This window comes from Elgaria multicarinata, chromosome 3, assembly GCF_023053635.1.
Source record: "Elgaria multicarinata webbii isolate HBS135686 ecotype San Diego chromosome 3, rElgMul1.1.pri, whole genome shotgun sequence".
NCBI lineage: Eukaryota > Metazoa > Chordata > Lepidosauria > Squamata > Anguidae > Elgaria > Elgaria multicarinata.
The window spans coordinates 29,228,771-29,248,638 of record NC_086173.1 but is presented as its reverse complement, the minus strand read 5'-3'; the positions used below and the strand labels follow the sequence as shown (position 1 = coordinate 29,248,638).

The following is a 19,868-nucleotide window of genomic DNA, read 5'->3' as shown; positions in this document are numbered from 1 at the left end:
TACAATATATTTACACTTGTTCCAGGTCTCAGTCTCCAGGGGTGATGTTGCATTGTGCAGTTGGCGTTTTCCCTTCCTTCATTTCAAAATGGGTGTGGAGGCTAAACAGGTATTTGGCACGTTACAAGACTCCTCACTCCCCCTCACAGACAATGCAGCTGGAAGCCACCCAGTGACACCAGTATGCCAGATTCCCAGACTAGAGATCACTGCCCCTTTAAGACTTGGTGAAAGCATAGCAAGTGATGGGTCCTCAGAGGGCTTCATTGTTTAACATGCTTAGTTGATTGGTTTACTTCTTCATCATTCTTCCAAGCTGCACAAGATCCTCCCCTCCCACAATTTCTTTTACAATAACCCTGTGAAGTAGGTTAGTGACTGGGCCAAGGTCACTGAACAAGCTCCATGGTTGATTGGGAATTTGAACTTGCGTCTCTCAATCCTAGGCCAACCCTCTCTAACCACTACACCACACTGTCTCTCAACCGAGCTCAGATCTTGGTTGAATCAACCTCCATGGCTCCTGGGCTTTGCATTGGGATCTGTCCCAGGTCCTGCCCTGCCTGGCCATCTTTAGTTATCTGAATACCTGCTATCTACCACTGCGCTCACTGTCAGTCTTCTCTAGGCCTTGTTCAGCATCTCACAGGCTGGCTAAAAGAAGACACTGTTTGAACTTGAAATGTAGAATTGTGCCCTGGACATATGTGTCAAATTTCATTCTGACACATCAGTCACCAGTGGATTTAATCAAAAATTAAACGTGCCGCCTGCTCCCTTTGCTACTGAACCTCTTCCCACCAATGGCAGACAGTGGCACTTGCCCCTCGGGCTTGCGGGTTGGCTGTTTTTTTAAACTTCTCACCAATCAGAATGCTGACACATTCCATGACACTTCACTAGCTAAGCCAGTCACTAGGGAGATTTCATTTCAGCCGAGGCTCTTACAGTTACAAGCTACAGAGATGTTTAAAATGACTGCCCGTGTTTACCTCAGGTGCTTTGCTTTTGTTGGGTTTATCTGATTATCCAAGTTAATTTGCAAAACCAGAGAAATTCTTCAGCAAGGCCTGGAAGCCAGTCTGAAAATATGTTTAGGAATGTAGAAGCCTGAATACACAGGTAAGGGATTGTTTTCAAATCTAGTGTAAACATCTAAGTCCTTGTGTACTGGCTGTACACAATGGTTATACAATGTGAGGAAGTTTCCTTGTGACTCTAACAAGCTCAGCCATAGAATTGAGATACACAGAGAGGGGGAGGAACATACTTAGCCCTACTTGTCATTTACCAGAATATATCTACCAGGCAAGAAAGCATATATAAATCCTTAGCCTTATTTGTTTTATGGCATCCGGTAATACGATGACAGCGCATGTTCATTTTGGGATCAAGCTTCGTTGTGCGATTGTTCCCACAGTGCATGGGTACATTCAGTGGAAAGAATTTCACTTGGCAATGAACAATACCTCCATTTTACAGGCAACCTAACAAAAAAGGCTCAGGGCTGAAGTGACTGACTCAACACAATGTTCACACAAGTTGCCAACTGACCAGAAAAACAAACAGCCGGGCCTGCTCTTGTAACTCAAAAACCACATTCACATGCAGCACGCAGCAAGCAGCAAGTGAAGCATGGATCATTTACTAATGCCTGTGCATCAAACTCTTATTAACTGCAGGGGCCAGGTGGAAAGTTGGCAAACTAGTTGGCAAAGGGCATAAAAACAGCAACAGATTTTTTAAAATCCCATCTTTCTGCTAAGAAGCTTAAAGTGACATATATGTTTCTTGCTCCCATTTTATCATTACAACAATCCTGTGAGGTAGGTTAGTCTGAGAGAGAGTGACTGGCCCAAGATCACTCAACGGGTTTCATGGCTGAGTGGGGATTTAAACCTGAGTCTCCCTAATCCTAGTCTAACACTCTAACCCAGTTTTCCCAATGTGGTGCCCTACAGATTTGTTGGACTGCAACTCCCATCATTCCCAGCCAGTATGTCATTGCTGGGAATGGTGGGAATGGTAGTCCAACACATCTGGAGGGTACCATGTTGGGGAAGGTAGGCTATAATCACTACACCACACTGGACAGAAGCTATGGATCTCTATTCTAAGAATTTTGCAAGGAAACCTAAGCATAGATAATTATAGATATAGTCTTAGAAATGTCAGTATTACTTACATATTAGCCTTGGGTATTGGTCAGTGTCAAAGATAGATGTGCAAGATGAGCTAAGCCTTACCTGGGTTGGGCCACTGATGTGATCCACTCTGGTATTTGATGTGCAAATGCACAAATCCACTTGTAAACATATAGGCACACCCACACATCCAAACATTCACATACTTGCAAATACCACAGCAAAATCCAGTAATATAGCTAGGATATTCAAGTGGAGCATTACAGGCACCTGACCTGGGCGCAACCTGAATGGGGGCACATAATGGGGGCAGATAATACAACATATTGACAATTGTTAAAATAATGTTAAATGATGTAATGTTCTCTTGCTCACAGGCTTAGTGAGGGCAGCAGACCAGGCAGAGTGGCACATTACATCTTCTCGTTGGCCTTGAGCATGCAGCCTAACAAAGCAAAGTGCATTCAGCTATTGAAGACTGCTGGGTGGAAGGGGCAGGGGAGAGAGAAAATACCAGACACTGAATAGCAGCAGCAGCTGGTAGGTTTGCCACATAACAGCTTCTAAGGCAGGAGCAGTCTATCTGTGCAGCAAGAACTTGAAATTTCAGCAGCAGTACCCTTAACATTCCACAATAATTCTTCCTGATTCCTGAACTATTCATGCCAGTTTCCTGATATAGATTGGGACTTCTACCCAGGAAGAAAATTGTAAAGGGAGGAAAGAAGGGGAAAATATGTTCCTCTGCCAGTCAGTACTTGGAACCAGAATTCAACTGAGGGCTCAGCCAGATGCTAGCCTGAGGAGATAACTGCTGCACTGCTTCTTGTTTACCAAAGCCCAAAGTGGTCTTCAGGGCCTTGTGTTAACTGAGGCTCTAGGATGACCATGTGGAAAAGAGGACAGGGCTCTTGCATCTTTAACAGTTGTATAGAAAAGGGAAATTTCAGGAGGTGTCCTTTCTACGCATGCAGCACCTGGTGAAATTCCCTCTTCATCACTAGAGTTAAAAGCTGCAGGAGCCCTGCCCTCTTTTGTATCTGGTCACACTAGGCTGGGCTCCTGCAGCTTTAACTGCTGTGATAAAGAGGGAATTTCACCAGGTGCTGCATGCCACCCTCTTGCCACTGAGGGGTGGGAGGTGGGAACAGTGAGGACTTTCTTTTAACCCTCCTGCTATTTTCCAACAAACACAGGATGTCTGCTAAACTAAAAACTCTCTCCCATGCTCTAAAACAGCCTTCATCAACCTGGGGCGCTCCAGATGTGTTGGACTGCATCTCCCAGAATGCCCCGGCTGGAGCGCCCCAGGTTGAGGAAGGCTGCTCTAAAAGAACTAGTTTGTGTAATCAGCATATCCACATGTGGGCATTGAGAAGAGGAAGTATATGAGAGGGCTTTTACAATGCAATAGCCCTGCATCATTCGTGAAATTTTACAGTGGAGTGAGAAGCAGATGATGTGATCTTCCACTCATTCCCCTCCCATTTCCCCCATTTTCTTTTGTCTTGCTGCAGAAAATCTGTGAAGGAATGAAAGATGAAATAGCTGCACAATGCCTTCTGAGCCATCCACCTGGGAGCATCCTAAGATTAGACAGGACACTGCCCGAATATCCCCCTCCCTCACACCTCAGTGTCCACTTCTCTCAGGGCCAACCATGAATCCAATGGGCATGGTAGGGTTATTGAGTTCAATGGACCTATGCAGAGTTGGACATGTGAGAAAACAGTCGTGGGAGTGCTTCATGTTCCCAACTCATCACTCCAGCTGCTTTAACTGCATCGCCATTCTGCTTTCAGCTGTTTTGCAGTGGCGCGGTAGCTCTGTGCTGAGCTATGAGCTGCTCAGTTACACACAAATGACTGCAGTGTGCTTTTGGGTAGGTGTGTGGGGAATCTGCTGTTCAACACACATCCTTGATTTGGCAAGTTTGTGATGTGAGTTTGCCCTGTACAGCTGGAATTAGGAGGGGTGACGGGATAGCTTGCTTGCTCTCAGGGAACAACCACAGTTATCCCAAAGATGTAAAGGAGGGAATGCAAGTGCAAGGAAGTTATAAATCAGGGATTGGGTGCCTGCGGCTCTCCAGATGTGGTTGGACTACAACTCCCATCATCCCTGACCGTGGGCTAGGCTGGCTGGGGGTGGTGGTAGTTGGAGTGATGGTAGGAGTGTCTGCCTTAATGTTGAGTGTGCCCGAATATCTCTGAAACACACTGGGTTTCTGTGGCAGATGCTCAGGAGTGCCACAGCAAGTAAATCGACGTGGAAAGGAATCCCAGAAGATAGGTTTGAACATCACTGCCTTTGGCAGGTAGGCTGTGCAGGGCATCAGGCATCACTAAAATCCCCAACCATGGTGCTCTCCAGATGTTTTGGGTCACAACTCCCATCATTCCTGTCCACTGGCCATTCTGGCTGGGGCTGATGGGAGTTTTAATCCAAATCAACACTATTACCTTGAACACACACACATGCCAAATATCACCCCTCCCTGCATAGCCCTCTAAGTCTCCACAGTCCTTCCAGAGTTAAGCGCTAAGACGCGATGTGATGTAGTAGTCAAACTAGATGTGTTGGACTAGGGAAATACAGGGTTCAAAGACCCACTCAGCCACAGAACATTGGGCTGGTCACCATTTCTCTAAATAACCTACCTCACAGGATTGTTCTGGGCATAAAATAAGTTTAGGGAGGAGGGAAGCAAAAGGTGCACTCTGCTTTGAGCTCCTTGGAGGAAAGGCGGGATATGAATTAATGAATAAATAGATAAACCAAGGGCTCCCCTGATCATCATCATCATCATCATCGTCGTCGTCGTCGTCAGTTTGAGCCCATGAAGGTATTTACTCCACGGAGAGAGGTAAATATAAGTGAAGTGTGGCGAGGCAGAAGTGGTTTTGCTGCCCCTGAGGGGTTAGATGGTTTCCATGGCCTGCCTCGCTTTCCCCTGGGCTCTGCCTTCTTCCTCCGCCCCCGCCGCCCCCTCTCCTCGCCCCCGCCTCGAGCCCCTCTTGAAACACTGTCTTCCTCACCAACTTTCACCCCCTCCACCGGTTGCCACGGCAACACTGTTTACAGCGTAATTCGGATCAATGGAATCTCAGGCACAGCGGGCAAAGGGGCTGGTTGCTAGGCAATAGGAAGCCTGGACGACTGCAACGATAGCGCAGGGCAGCGCTTCGCTTCTTCCCCCGCCTCCCCACAACCCCCCCCCCCCCCACTCGCTGCTCATGCCTTTAGTTCAAAGGAGTCGCTTTGGGACTAAGCAGGATGACTCGCTCGGGCCTGGCGGATTGGAAACGGGACCCCCCCCCCCCCACTATTCCAGGGGGAGTCCCCCGGGCACTGCTGCATCAGCCGGGTCTTTCCTAGGAGGGGAAGCGGCGTGGAAAACGCAGGTTGGGGAAGGGCGCGCGCGCACGTGACTGGATAGGTGGCGGACCCAATAGGGGGCGCTGCAGTGAACGCCGAGACTGGTGGTGAGTCCGGCCAGTAGTAGCCCGCCAGGCAGGCCTCGCCCTTCAAAGCTGGAGCAGATAAAGCGAACTTCGTTAGTAAAGAGGCTGGGGACGGGGTTGAGAAGGAAGGAGAAGGCTTCGCTTTGGATCGTGGACTTTGCGCGTTTCAATTTTGCCTTGGGTGGGCGGGTGCTTGAAACAAGGCAAAGGACCTGTTGATCAGGGGCAACCGTGGGATGACGGTATCATCATCGTCATATGTTTCTTACCCACCTCTCCGATTGGATCGAGGTGGGGCACAACAGCAAGCATAAAATACATAAAATACTAATTAAAAACATGGTATACACTGTTAAAAAGCATCCTAAAAGTATCCTAAAATTCTACTGGATAGGCCTGCCGGAAGAGATCAGTCTTTATAGCTTCTTGAATGCTAAAAGATTGTCAGGCTGACGAGTACCCTCCTGCAGGTTATTCCACAGTCTGGGATCAGCAGAAGAGAAGGTCCTCTGGGTAATGGTTGTCAGCCTAATCTTTGCTGACTGAAGTAGATTCTTCCCAGAGGAACTGAGTGTGCGGGGTGGATTGTATGGGAGAAGGCATATACACCATGAGCCCAAATCTCTTTCCCAAATTGCCTTCAGATCTCTGAAGGAAAAACGCAGGAGTAGGGGAGTTGGGGGCCATCTTTTGAGTCCAGCTTGGGGTGTCTCGGTGCTTGGAAGGGAAGACTGGCTCAGAACTGTACTTCTGGACCTGCAACAAAATCTTGCAGTATAGCTTCCCTCCCAACCGAGAATGCTACTGTTCAGGGTTCAAGCCAACCATTTGTTGCAAGCAGGGCATTTTATTCATCACCCTCACAGCCTGCTTTCCATTTTTCTTTTCCAAGCGTTGCTCCACAATCCACGGCTATTAAATATGCTCAGTCCTTACTTGGCTATTTTGAGGGATTCTTATTATTTACAAAAATATGTTTTGTACTATTGCATTCCTTGGGTTCACCCCGGCATGTTGATACCTCCCTCCTTGTCCCCCCATGGCCCCATTTTGGCTGCGTTCCAGCCTGCACTCACCATCTGAGTTTGCTCTTCTACAGAGAATGAGATATAATTAAAACAAAATAAATAAACAGATGTTTTTTGATGGGGTGAGGGAGAACACAGGCCATTCTCTCTAGAATACATGAGAGATTGGGGGTGGGGCGGTGGATAAGGAAGTTTCTGGACGTGGTTCCACTTCCAAGGTTCCCATCAGGGTTGGATTTTCTCTCTTTCTCCTCCCCCTCCCCCACCCACATCCCCTGGAGTTCCCAGTGGTTTTGGCCTGGAGAGTTCCGGGTTGGCTCCATCCCTGCTTCAAAGCCTTGGGGACATGGATTTGCAAAAGGACTATTGTTCAAGGGGGTCCATTTCCTGCTGCTGCTGTTTTAAGCCTGGCAGAATGCAGAGCAAATGGGAGTTGGAAGAAGCAACTTCTGACCTCTGTTCTTTTACACAGAAGCCATTCAGTAAAGTCAGAAGCCCACTTGATCTGTCTGAGGACCAGGGTCAAAGTAACTACTCTTATTCTTCCTAGAACCCAATTAATTTGCGTCTCCCTAATGGAACAAGCGGCTAGATGTTGACCTCTTCTGTTCAGGGGGAAATTTAGCAGGCATGGAATCAGCACCCTTGGCATAATGTGGGGCAAAAGCTGGGGCCTTTTCCTCCCAGAGGATCTGCTGGGGCTGATGCTGTCATCCCCTTCTTAATTAACGTTTTTCTTTTGGCCTTGTGCTCTGAAAAGAAGTGCTGAGTGAAGCGGCTGCAGCAGCTATCAGCCTTTTTATCACACCCCAAACATGTACATTGGTGCCCAAAGGCATCCTTGGATTATAAAATGCAGACCTTCTGCTCAGGCCCTCTCTGCTCTACTGGTCACTGGTCTGAGCACTGCCATCCATCCCACCACTGCCAGTCCTGTGCATGTCTTCCTAGGAGGAGGTTCTGTTGAACTTATTGGTGCTGGCTTCTATTTGCATAGGCTCAACTTGTAAAACATACTAGATTTTAACAAAAGATCTTTGGCCAGCTGAAATGGGGCCTTTAGCTTTCGATTAGAAATGCAGACCATCTTGCAAAGATGAATTACTATTTAAAATGCTAGAGTGAAGTAGGAACTCTGTCAAAGAGCTTTATCACACCAGTGTTATACTGTGCAATCACTGCGAATTGCATGCAAAGGACTCAGAAGTTTTCCACCTTATAATCTGCTTTGATTGTGAAGTACTCCCATGCATCCTGCCTTAATTGTGCAATAAAGCAAAAAGATTTGCCGTATTTAGCCCCTACTTTTTGAGCGTATCTTCCGAGCTGCCGCTGGGGCGCAGGAGCAGGATTTTAAAGAAATGCTTACATCTGTGTAAGCTTTAAAGATAAAGATACCAAAATTGGCACAGTAATAGATATTAGGGAGAGCTTTAAGCATACCAAATTTGAATTGAATTGGGTCATCCATTGATTTTTAATGATTTTTTACATTTCCCCCCTTAAACTCACTTCCTGGTATGCAAAGGATTGCTGTCGCCCGGTAGCAAAAACAACAACAACAACAACAACAACAACCGCAAAAGCTTAGTGCTATGGGGATAATCTGAGGGAAACAGGCATGTGGGATGAAGCTTAAAGAAAAGGAAAGAAGCATCCAGCCTCTGTTTCGCTATTTTCCTCCTTCTCTGACTTCCTTTATTTCATTTCATTTTTTACAGTTCTATACTTCCCAATAGCCAAAGCTCTCTGTGCAGTTCACAGATTAAAAACCTTAAAAATACATTATACATAATATTAAAACTATTTACATACAAACATCTAAACAGTCAGCACACACAGAGACACACATGTACCTAGAAAATTTCAAACAATAAGAAAAATCCAGGGCTTGAGAAATGGTTTTTATACCATGTATAATGTATTTTCAAGGTTTTTAATCTGTGAACTGCACAGAGAGCTTTGGTTATGGGACAGTACAGAGATGAGGATGACACTGAAAAATATGCATTCAGAGATGTACCGATCCTTTTACATGGGAGCTATTATGGCTCAATAGTCATAATAAACCTATCTTTATTTTTTATTATTTTTAAAGACACATAAGCTAGAGGCCATCACACTGTCACATGGTAGTGAATTCCATAAATGAAGAATGCAACCTTTTATATACTTTCTTGTATCTGTCTTGAATCTACGGCTAATTAATTTTATTCGGTGACCCAGAGTTCGAGTAATATAAGAGGGGGGGTATCATGTTTCACTACAGCATTCATGACTTGAGAAACTTCTGTAACTGAATTTCTATTCCACGCTTTGTCCAAGCTGTTCAAAGTGGCCCAGGTGGTCCTCCATTTTGGGCTGAGAGAGTAAATCATCAGTCCAAGGCCACCAAAAGCTTCATGGCTAAACATGTACCATGTCCTCCCCTTAGGCTGAAATCATCTATACATTTACCTGGAAGTGGGTCCCACCTAACTGAGTAGACATGCACAGGATTGCATTGTTAGTTGCTTTCCCAAACTGTGTTAGCCCAGCCTTCCCCAACCTAGTGCCCTCCAGGTATCATTGGACTTCAATTCCCATCAGCCCCAGCCATCATAGGCAGTCGTCAGACATGTATTTTTATTTATTTATTGGTGATCTTGATATACTGTTAAATATAATAAAATCTCTAAGCAGTTCACATATAAATATTAAAATCCCATTTAAAATACTGTATTAAGAACACAACATTAGAAGCAATTTCCACTACAATAAAAGCAATACAAGAAGCAGTAAGATGGAGGAGCATAACTAGTTTAATTACAGCCCAAGGAAACCCTGGGTGAAGAAGTGTGTTTTCAAGAGGCGTTTGAAAGAAGCAACATTTTCTGCCTCCCGAACTGCATGAGGGAGGGTTTTTCCAAAGGACGGGGGCTGCTACCCAGAAGGCCTGCTGTTGGGGTTTTGTGTGGTGACATTCCATTAATTTCAGAATGACCAGCAAGGCCTCTTGTAATGATCTTAAAGGTCGCCTGGGTATGTATAAGGGAAGGTGGTCTGCTAGATGATATCTAAAGGGTACCAGGTTAGGAAGGCTCTCCAAGCCTTTGATTATTTTGGTTGCCGTTTTCTGTACTTTTTCCAACCCAATCAAGGCTGGCAGCAGCAGCTGACATCCTTGGACATTTGCCAGGGCTCCTGCACCCCCAGTTGGTCCCCATTTACACTTTTCTTCCATCCTGGCCAGGTAGCTGGATTGAGACACCGTTTCAATTTTCCATAACACTCTGGAGTGGGTATGTCTTGGGGAGCTGCTAGTGCTCACCGATGTTGCTACGGCCACCAGGTAAGCCCACCAATGGAGGAGGGAGCCCATCAAAGGGCACTTTGCCCAGGGCCCTCTCAGACCTGGAGCTAGTCCTTAGTCCTGTAATATCCTTTTTCAGATGGGGTAAACACACAACTGGCATAAACAAGATATATTACAGTGATGGTAGGAAATTGTGGAAGCTATTGAACAAGTCATTCATTTGTGGTAGTGGTGGTGGTGATCAGTACTTACCTTTTTAAAAAAAGAGTTTTAATTTTGTAATATACGCATACTTTCATGCCCTTATTGACAGCTTTTAAATTTTGATTTATAAGAAGGGAGAGTGTCCAAGACAATCACATCTTTATCCCAAGCTGATGATTACCCCAAGCTGATGAGAGCCAGTGTGGTGTAGTGGCTAAGGTGTTGGTCTGGGAGTTGGGAGATCTGGGTTCTAGTCCCCACTTGGCCATGGAAACCCACTGGGCTACTTTGGGCCAGTCACAGACTCTCAGCCCAACCCACCTCACAAGGTTGTTGTTGTGAGGATAACATGGAGAGGAGGAGAATTATGTACTCCGCCTTGGGTTCCTTGGAGGAAAAAAGGTGGGATATAAATGTAATAAATAAATATCATGCATGCACACATTCCTGTGCATGCGTTCTGATGATAATACTTAGCACATATAGGACAGGGATGACAAACTGCTGTATTCTGTGGACTACATGACTATTGCTCACACCAGATTTGAATTGATCCACTGTTCCCCACCACAGAATTACAGTTCCTAAGTTTCCATGAGAAGCAGGAAGGATTACTAAACTGGTTTATGTCTGTGGTGCCAGTAGGAGCCCAGTACACCATATTGGCTCTCTCTATTCTCTTATTCCGTTACTCCACTTCATGGTTGAACTGTAAGGAAGGGACTCCACAGCTACACAGAAGTGTGTGTATGTGACCCATTCATTTAATTCTAGATAGCAGTCTCAGCATGGAGAATTCCATGTCAGAAGAACCCAAATTCCAAGGGAGGAGGACAGATTGTTGGAGGTTAGGACCTAGAGGCTGCTGAGCAGAGGAGGAAAGCATTACAAAATAAGTTGGGGTGTGAGCTGGTGTGCTGTGACATTCTGAAATGTTCTATTAAGTTGTAATGTTCTGGGAGTAAAAGGCACAGTCCTTTTAAAATATGGTACTTCTGGCAACTCGTTTTGTTCCTGTCTTGCCTGATGAATCACTCCGTGACCTTGGACAAGTCTCCCACCCTATTTTGCCAGCCTCAGTCTCCCTTCCTCAACACAATAGGGTTGGTTCAGCTTGTTTTGTGGCGGATTGTGGCGTTCAGTTAGTAAACGTTAAGTCCTCCGGGATCTGTCGGCCGGTTATTCTTATCGCTGCTGTGGAATCTCTCAGCAAAAAGAGCCATTGTAATAATTAACCCCACAGAACTCTGCAAACTGAACTTACGAGCCGTGTGTGTGTGTGTGTGTGTGTGTGTGTGTGTGTGTATATGTGTGGGGTTGTGATTTCCCTGCTCAACAGTGAGATCCAGGCCTCTCTAGGGAGGAGATACAGTAGCTGTATGATGTTTGGAACAGGAGGCAATTGAAGCTTGTCAGTGTGTATAATATATGGCAAAGAATGAGACCGAATAAAGACAATCCATCATGTAGCAGATCAGCTGGGCTCTGTGGACTGGAATTGCCATGAATGGACCCCAATACTCTTTTCCCTACATCCGTTCATTGGGGCCAAGCTACCCATGATGCTCTAGATCTGTGACTGCATCTCCAAAATATTTTTCTCTTTCTAAAAACAGCTGCTGTGCTGTGTGCGCATAATTTGGATCAGAGCCACAGCATGGGGAAGGGAGTTAACCCATTCCCCCATGCGAATTGCAACCCCCACCCACCCAAAAGCTGTTGAGGGGAAAACAAAGCAGGGGACACAAGCCTTTTTGGGTCAGAGGGCGCATCTGGAATTTTGAGGGTGTTGTGGGCACTCTCAACAAAATGGCTGCCCTGTGGGGAGGGGCCCTTGCCTATTCATAAAACAGCTGCCATGGTGGATGAGACCAGTCACTCCAGACAAACAGGTACAACACATGAGCTCAGATTTACCTAATGGAAAGACTTAATTGGAACTCAGCTTCTGAACATGGTTTTGATGCCTTGGAACATGCAAAGTGGAAACATAGATAAGAGTGTCTCTGAGCGTAGGTTCCTTCCCGACACTACTACTATGTAATAATCATAGACTGGCCTTACTCATCTGGTATTAAATAGCAGGGCATACAGGTCATAGGACATGGATTCCAACGTGAGTTGAGCCCCACCACCTGTTTTGGGAGAAATAAACCACTGACTCAGCAGCCTATATACAAACAAGTCCTCTGGCACAACCATAACAAACAGGCCCAGGTGAGGCAAACCCTAATCTGTGCCCTCATTGTTGAGTACCACCTGCCAATTGGTTTCTGCCTTGCCATCTCAGAAAATAGCTGGGATCACCCGGGGTTCATTTCCAACGTGGCAGGAAATGGAACGGGATAAGCCCTGCACCAAGTGTTCAACTGCGGTGTGTATTTCCACTTCTGCGCACATAGGCCTTACCCTTAAAATGCTCACACACCCCCCAACGCCTGGGACAGGGACATTGAACCTGTCATCATGTGGGAAGGGGTTTGGGGATTCACGAAGCAGGTTCAGCACCTTCTCAAGGAATTTATTTATTTATTTATTTATTTATTTATTACATTTTTATACCGCCCAATAGCCGAAGCTCTCTGGGCGGTTCACAGAAATTAAAACCATGAAAAGCATAATAAAACAACCAACAGACTAAAAACACAAATACGAAATACAATATAAAAAGCACAACCAGGATAAAACCACACAGCAGAAATTTATATAGGATTAAAATACAGAATTAAAACAGCAAAGTTTAAATTTAGATGTTAAAATACTGAGAAAATAAAAAGGTCTTCAGCTGGCGATGGAAAGAATGCAGTGTAGGCACCAGGCGAACCTCTCTGGGGAGCTCGATCCACAGCCGGGGTGCCACAGCAAAGAAAGCCCTCCTCCTAGTAGCCACCTGCCTCACTTCCTTTGGCAGGGGCTCACAGAGAAGGGCCCCTGTGGATGATCTTAAGGTCCAGGCAGGTACATATGGGAGGAGGCGTTCCTTCAAATAACCTGGCCCCAAGCCATTTAGGGCTTTGAATATTAGTACAAGCACTTTCAATTGGGCCCAGACCTGGACTGGCAGCCAATGAAGTTTTAAAAGGACTCCTAAGTAGCAGTGCTGGTTCTCTTTCCATGGGTCAACAGGGAGCCAACCAACATCACTGAGGGAAATGCTGGCCTCTGAGGAAACTAATATTTGCAACAGCCTCCCCTAACCTGGAAACACCTTCCAGATGTGTTGAACTACAGTGCTCGTCACCCCCAGGCAGCATGGGCATGAACTACAACTCCCATCATTCCCAGCCAGCATGGCTCTACCTGGCAATCAGTCCCTCCCTCTCCTAGTTTTAGGATCCTTCCAGTTCTTCCTTTCCTACTCCGGCTGTGGGGGAGACAGGGGAAGCCCCAAGCCCTTCTTTCCCCTTGACCGAGACGTCCGGACGACATCACCTTCCATTTGTAACCCTCCTGTGTTTTCCCACTGCTTCTTCTGTCTTTTTCTTTTTTCTGTTACAGAGGGAAAGGTGGAATAGTTGCTAAGAGTCCTTCGTCTGGAAGCTCCCCATGTATGTGGCTTGCCATCCATGAGGCCCAGATTTGTTTCCCAGAGTCCTGAATTCCTGTTGATGCCAGTGGAAGGTGTGTGCCTTAAAGGGCAATTTTCAAGGGGGGGGGGGGTTGCATCTGGGAAGAGAAGAATTAATCTTACCCTCAACACACACCCTTAAAAAACCAAAACCCTGCATGGCAATTAAACTCATGAAAAAAAATCTTCCATTAATGCCAGTGGGAGTTTTTTTCTGAGCTTAATTGGTATGCGTGGAGGGGGGGCTGCAAATTTCTCCTCTCTGCATGCTGTAGTCCTCTTAACCCCCCACTCCCACATGGCATAAGAAACACACACACACACACCTTCAATTAGTTCCAATGGAAGATTTTATTTTAAGCTTAATTGCATGAGGTGGGGGCAATTCTCCTACAGTAGGGAGACAGAAGTGGGGGAAGGACCGCAAGAGATTGCAAATGAACTATCACTGAAGAGGAACTACTGATTTGGGATGATCTGGGATGGCGCTGCGAATTTATTAAAGATTTAGTTTGGAAATAGGAGAAATGAATTGGGTAGCTTTGCTTTCAGTGAAATTTAAATAGTAATTATTTCTAAATTTGCAGTGTGGTGTAGTGGCTAAAGTGTTGGACTGGGAGTCGGGAGACCTTGGTTCTAGTCCCCACTCGGCCATGGAAACCCACTGGGTGACTCTGGGCCAGTCACAGACTCTCAGCCCAACCTACCTCACAGGCTTGTTGTTGTGAGGATAAAATGGAGAGGAGGAGGATTATGTATGCCACCTTGGGTTCCTTGGAGGAAAAAGGATGGATATAAATGCAATAAGTAAATAAATAATATATAGACATAAATTTGCCTACGCAAATGTATGCATATTTGTATCCTATGGGCCTAGGTCCCAAATCTTTTAAGTGCCTAGCAATGCCCGTGTCCATAATAGAGCACTGCTCTGTGGCTCAAACACGAGCAGCATCTTATGCCAGGTCTGAGTTGCTTGGCAATATGGCATCCTTACAGCCAGGTGGCAAATATTTTTACTAAGTAAAAGTCCCATGAAGTTCAATGGAACAATTCTTGGTAAGTACGCTAAGGACTACAGCCTTCTCTGGATATATAGATGGTTGTAAGTCCCCATTTAGTTCAATGATGCTAACAGCCAGGTGAATGCGTACAGGGTTTGTTTCTCTGTTTATATTCATATCATGCCTTTTTTCCTCTTGCAAAGAACCCAAGGCAGCTTAGATGGTCCTCCACCTCTCCATTTTATTCTCACAACAACCCTGTGAGGTAGGTTAGGCTGAGAGTTGGTGATTGACCCAAAGTCACCCAGTGAGCTTCATGGCGACTAGAACCTGGATCTCCCAAGTCTCAGTCTGACACTTTAACCACTATGCCACACTGGTTGCAGCCTGGAGCACTGGAGTTCCAGCTTTAAGGATTCACTCAGTCCCAATGAATCTGAGTTGCTTTTGGGATCCTCCAGACTCCCCGCACAGTGATAAACAATCACAAGCAGGCCTTCCCTGCAGCTGTTCTTGAAGTGCTTTCCAAAAACTGGGGAAATTCCATTATCCTTATTTTCCCACTGGAAAGGAAAACTTACTCACAAAGAGACTCATCCAAGGTCACAGAGTGAGACATTATTATAAGGGGGAACAGAACCCAGGGTGCCTACTTTTCAGCCCACCTCATACTGTTTTCAAACTTTCTAGCTTCCCTCCCTTTCACCCCTAAACGCTGGCTGGCCAGCCTTGTTTGGCTTCCACACTGTCACCCCACATGATCTGAGAGTGTGCCCTGAAGCACACCCAAGTCCGGTAAGAGCAGGCAAGCTGCCTTTCAGAGAGGTTTGCCTTCTGTGATCGACACTCTCCTTGAGGAACCGCGGGGTTAATTTCCAAGGAACCCCAGAGTTGCTCAGAACACACTTTGAAAAGCCCGTTGTTCTAATGTACATGTTTCCTCTTTTCCCAGATCTGAGCAGAAAAGGCAGGCCACCTGGCTTCTAATTCTGTAGAATTTCCCTCTCTGATATATTGCATCCCCTTGTCTTCACTCACTACAGCAGGGGTGTTGAACCTCCACCCTTGTGGGCCAAATCCGGCTCTCCAGGGTTCCCCAGTTGGCCACCCTCCCTTCCATTGAGCCCCATTGACACTGGTTTGTTTTCCCAGTTTTTACATGTTTTCCCAACTCCATTCCAAATGGTTGAAATGTCTCTCCTAAGGCTTAGTTACTGGCAGTAAGAGCTTTAAGCTAAAATATGCTGGTATTTTGGACCACCCCTCTTTTCTTTGGCTCTGCCCACCACTCAAATGCATCCCGCTAGAGCTCCTCTGAAATGGAATTCAGCCCTCTGGCTGGAAGAAGTTCCACACCGTGGAATCTAAATCTACCTATGTGTCAGTTTTGTAAGCATTTGCAAAACTGATTCCCCCCCCCCCCCCCGCCCCCTGTAACCCATGCTGGGTTTCTTTTGGAAAATAAAAGTGCATTATAAATGACATTTTTAACATGTATCACATTGCCTTTATGTTCCTCTTCTTCCTTCTGTTATCTTCCCCACTGTTGACATTTAGATTATAAATTTTGGGGGCAAGAACCTGCTTGAGTTATTTCATAAAGCACTATATGCACATGGATATATTTTCTGTGGCTGTGCTCAGGCTCTGGAACTCCCTTCCTAGGGAGGCCTGCCTCATTCCTTCCCCAATGACAGTGTATGTCAGCATGAAGGGAAGACCTTATTTTTAAGGAAGGCATTTGGTCTCTAGTGGCTTTATAGATGTCTGGCTGTTCTTTCGCTGTTGTGACTCTCCAGTGTGTTTTTAGCCCTGTTCAAGTATTAGTTGTACTCTTTTTCTGGCTTAGAAAACTCAATGAGTTTATTGGGATACTTTTTATGTATATTTAGGTGGCTGCTCCACATTGTTTTTAGCTGTTGGTTTTATCTGCTACTATTCCCAATAGTTTTTAAAACCATTTAATTTTTATTGTATTTTTGATTGGCTGCCTTGAGTTTTTTTGCTATTCTACGTTCAATAGTTTTCAGCTTGTTTGTTTATTGAACTCCTATGCTATGTTGTGATACCTTGCGGAACCACAACCCACTCTTCCTGTCTTTCACCCACAATAAAACCAAAAAGTTTAAAAAGGGTGGTGGTGATAATAAGCAATTTACAGCACAATCATCTGCATGACTACTCAAAAGTAAGCCCCATTGATTCCAATGGGACTTACTCCCAGGTAACAGGATATCATTGGAGTCTTATGTAACAATTGCAAATTTCAAATAAAGACTGGTTTTGAACATTCAGCATTGAACAACTGAAGGACAAAAATGTATCACAAGACTAGACAAGGGCTACGATATTACTCATAGGCACTCTCACTCTTGGTAAGAGAGAAAACAAATGCCTGAGATGGGTGGAAGGAAGGCTGAAGATTTTGCAGAACTTTTGGGGGATGCTCACAGAACCCAAATGTTTCAGACAACCCTGGTCAAAAAATACTACTGCTACATTCATCCATCAGATCAGGGAGAGTTGTAAAACTTGACTCCGTAATGCTCTTCACCAAGCTGAAAAAGAGCTTTTGCCTTCTGCGAAGTTCACAATCTGGGAAATTTTCCTCCAGACCCAGAGTTAAAATACATGTACACACATATTGCAGGAAAAAAAAGAGTAGCCACGTAGGACTAGCAGCAAAAATACAGGAAAAGGGGAAAGAAATTAAAGGAAAGAGGGCAGCTAAAGCATGAAATGCAATTAGGTTTGGGTGCATTTGCTGGCTCTTTGTTTCTCTCTGTCCAGTCACAGGTGGGAAAGGGTTAAGGCCAGCATCACATGACACCCAGTCCCTAATCCCTATGCCACCAAACATGATGCAATGGAACATTCAAGAGACATCCATTGGAATCAATTAATTAATTAACACCCCCTTCCCCAGCTTTCTTGCCTGGGGAGAAGCAAATCAAGACGGCCCAGGGGGGGTGAGGAAGCCCAGAGCTCTTTCGCCTGGGATAATCACTCCCCGAACAGCACTTCAATAAGTCACTCCGTTAAGGAGATTTGATGGCATTATCCCATAGCCAAGCCAATCTCTCTCTCTCTCTCTCTCTCTGTGTGTGTGTGTGTGTATACACACATACCAAGTGGCTGGACAGTGGATGTAGTCGCAGTGGGAAAAGAACCACTGAGCCAAGCCCTTGAAAAGACATACCTTTCCTGTCACTGCAGGCACCTCTCAAGGCCCCAGTGGACCTCACTTGTAATTAATCATTAAGCTTCCCTCTGTGGGAGACTGTGCCACGAGCGGCCTGTCCCTCGCCTTTCTCCCTCGTGGGCCCAAATTCAGGGAGTGGCGTTCTCCTTCTGCCACGCTCCCCATGCCAGCCCAGGGCAAGTGGTGAAATGACTGCTTCTCTTCCTGGCAATGTTTGCTGCTAGCAAACCTGCAGAAAAATGGGTTCAAATTTGTCCTAGAAGCGTTGCAATAAGGTACTCTGTGGCCAAACAGGCCACGCTCTTGCAGGCCACGGGTTAATGGGTGGGTTTCTCGGATGAAGCCGTGGGTTCCCAAATGGTTAGTTCTCACCAGCGAGTTACAACAGATCCGTGTCTGATTGTGAGTTGGGTGTTTATTTTCTGGCGTTGGGGGTAGTTAAGCAGCAGAAAGACTTCTGGTTTAGGGATGGGATCAACAGGTGGCCACAGAGCAAAGCTAAGCCTTCCTCCTTAGCCAAATGGTAATAGTTTGGGGGGTTGTTTTGCTGGGGTTGGAGGCCTCCCTTCGATATGGGGGTGGGCGGGATATGCGTACGGAGAGGAGCCCCAACTCCGCAATCTGGTGCTCCTCGCTGTTGAGACTGAAGTTATGGCTCACGACAACCTCGGGGATTGTTTTAGAGATGGGGTCGTTACTGACTTTGAGAGGTCGCGCTCGGGTACCGCCAGAGCAAGGGAGAGGGCAGGCCCCTGCTTTAGCGTGTAAGCCGAGGGAATCCGTCCCCAGAGTGGGGAGTGGGTTGCAGCACTGGGCCGAGCTGCCGCTGCCGCCGCCCCGGCTTTTTCAGCCCCTTGCAGCAGGTGTCCACGCTTTGGACAGCCTCTTCCGACTCGGTTGCCAAGCGCATTCGCTGCTTGGAATCACAGCTCCTCTCTCCCCGCTCTGCATCTCCTCCGCGTCCCCGCACAACGGCCCCCGCATCCCAACGCAACACGCCAAGGGGAGAGCAGACAAAAGGGAGCGTGTGCCTTTAAGGCCTCCTGCTTGGCGATCCCCGGCCGCGAGCGCACGGAGCGGGGTGAGCCTTGTGGATCCGGGCTAGAGGGCGTTTACCCTGGACAACGCGGGGAGGAGGAGGAGAACGAGGAGAAGGAGGAGGAGGGGACGGGCCCAGAGCGAGCAGGAATGGAGAGGAGGCGAAGGCGGAGAGGGGGGGCCGCGCTGTAAACACGGAGCGAGGGGTCGCAGGAGGATCCGCTGGGCAGGGAACAGGGTTTGCTCTCTCCGCCGGCCCGAGAGGTGGGCCCTGCTTTGCTCAGAGACCCGCCCAGGTACCGGGAGGTGAGTGAAAGATCGGGGCGGGGGGGGGGACGAGGAGTAAGCTGGGGAGCAGGGGCGCGCAGGGAGCAAGGGGACATGCCTTGCGCCCAGAAGGACCCGCGGAGGTGGAGGCTGGGAAGAGCCGGCTCCAGAGAGGCCGGGCCTTTGAGAGAGAGCGATGAGAGACGAGCGGCGAGAAGGGGAGGGGGTGAGGAGTTAGGCCGTCCCCGTCCCCCCACCTCGGCTTGGTGGATCGGGGTGGGGAATATTGGCCAGACCAGTCCCTTGGAGGCGCTAGGCGGGCTAAGGGATCCGGCGGACTGCGGGGGATCCGAAAAGGGTGAGGGTTGGGCAGCGCAGCCCAATGGGCAGCGCCAAAGGGGAGCCCCGATTCCGGGGGAAGGGGCGTGGAGACGCACCTGTATGGCTGGACATTGCAGGGACCCCTCGGGGCAGTTGCCAAGTGCCAGGAAAGTTCCCTTCCTGCAGTTCATTGGGAACTCCCTATTGAATGATATTGCAGGCGGGGAGGAGGGGGGTTTGCTTTAATGTGTATGACATCCCCCCTCCCCGGGTTCTTTCTGTTCCGGATAGCACAGGCCTTGGCTGGGGTTGTGTTCATGCAACTCATTGAGT

General features: G+C 47.1%; 1 protein-coding gene across 2 annotated transcripts in view; it reads left to right on the top strand.

Annotated features, from left to right (window-relative positions):
* Positions 1–19,054: 19,054 nt before the first annotated feature.
* Positions 19,055–19,868, top strand: part of ADCY6 (adenylate cyclase 6) — a 58,652-nt gene continuing 57,838 nt past the window's right edge. For both annotated transcript variants that reach the window (XM_063119781.1, XM_063119782.1), the window contains exon 1: positions 19,055–19,253. The gene's annotated coding sequence lies outside the window, so the exon portion shown is untranslated. The remainder of the gene's footprint in view (positions 19,254–19,868) is intronic.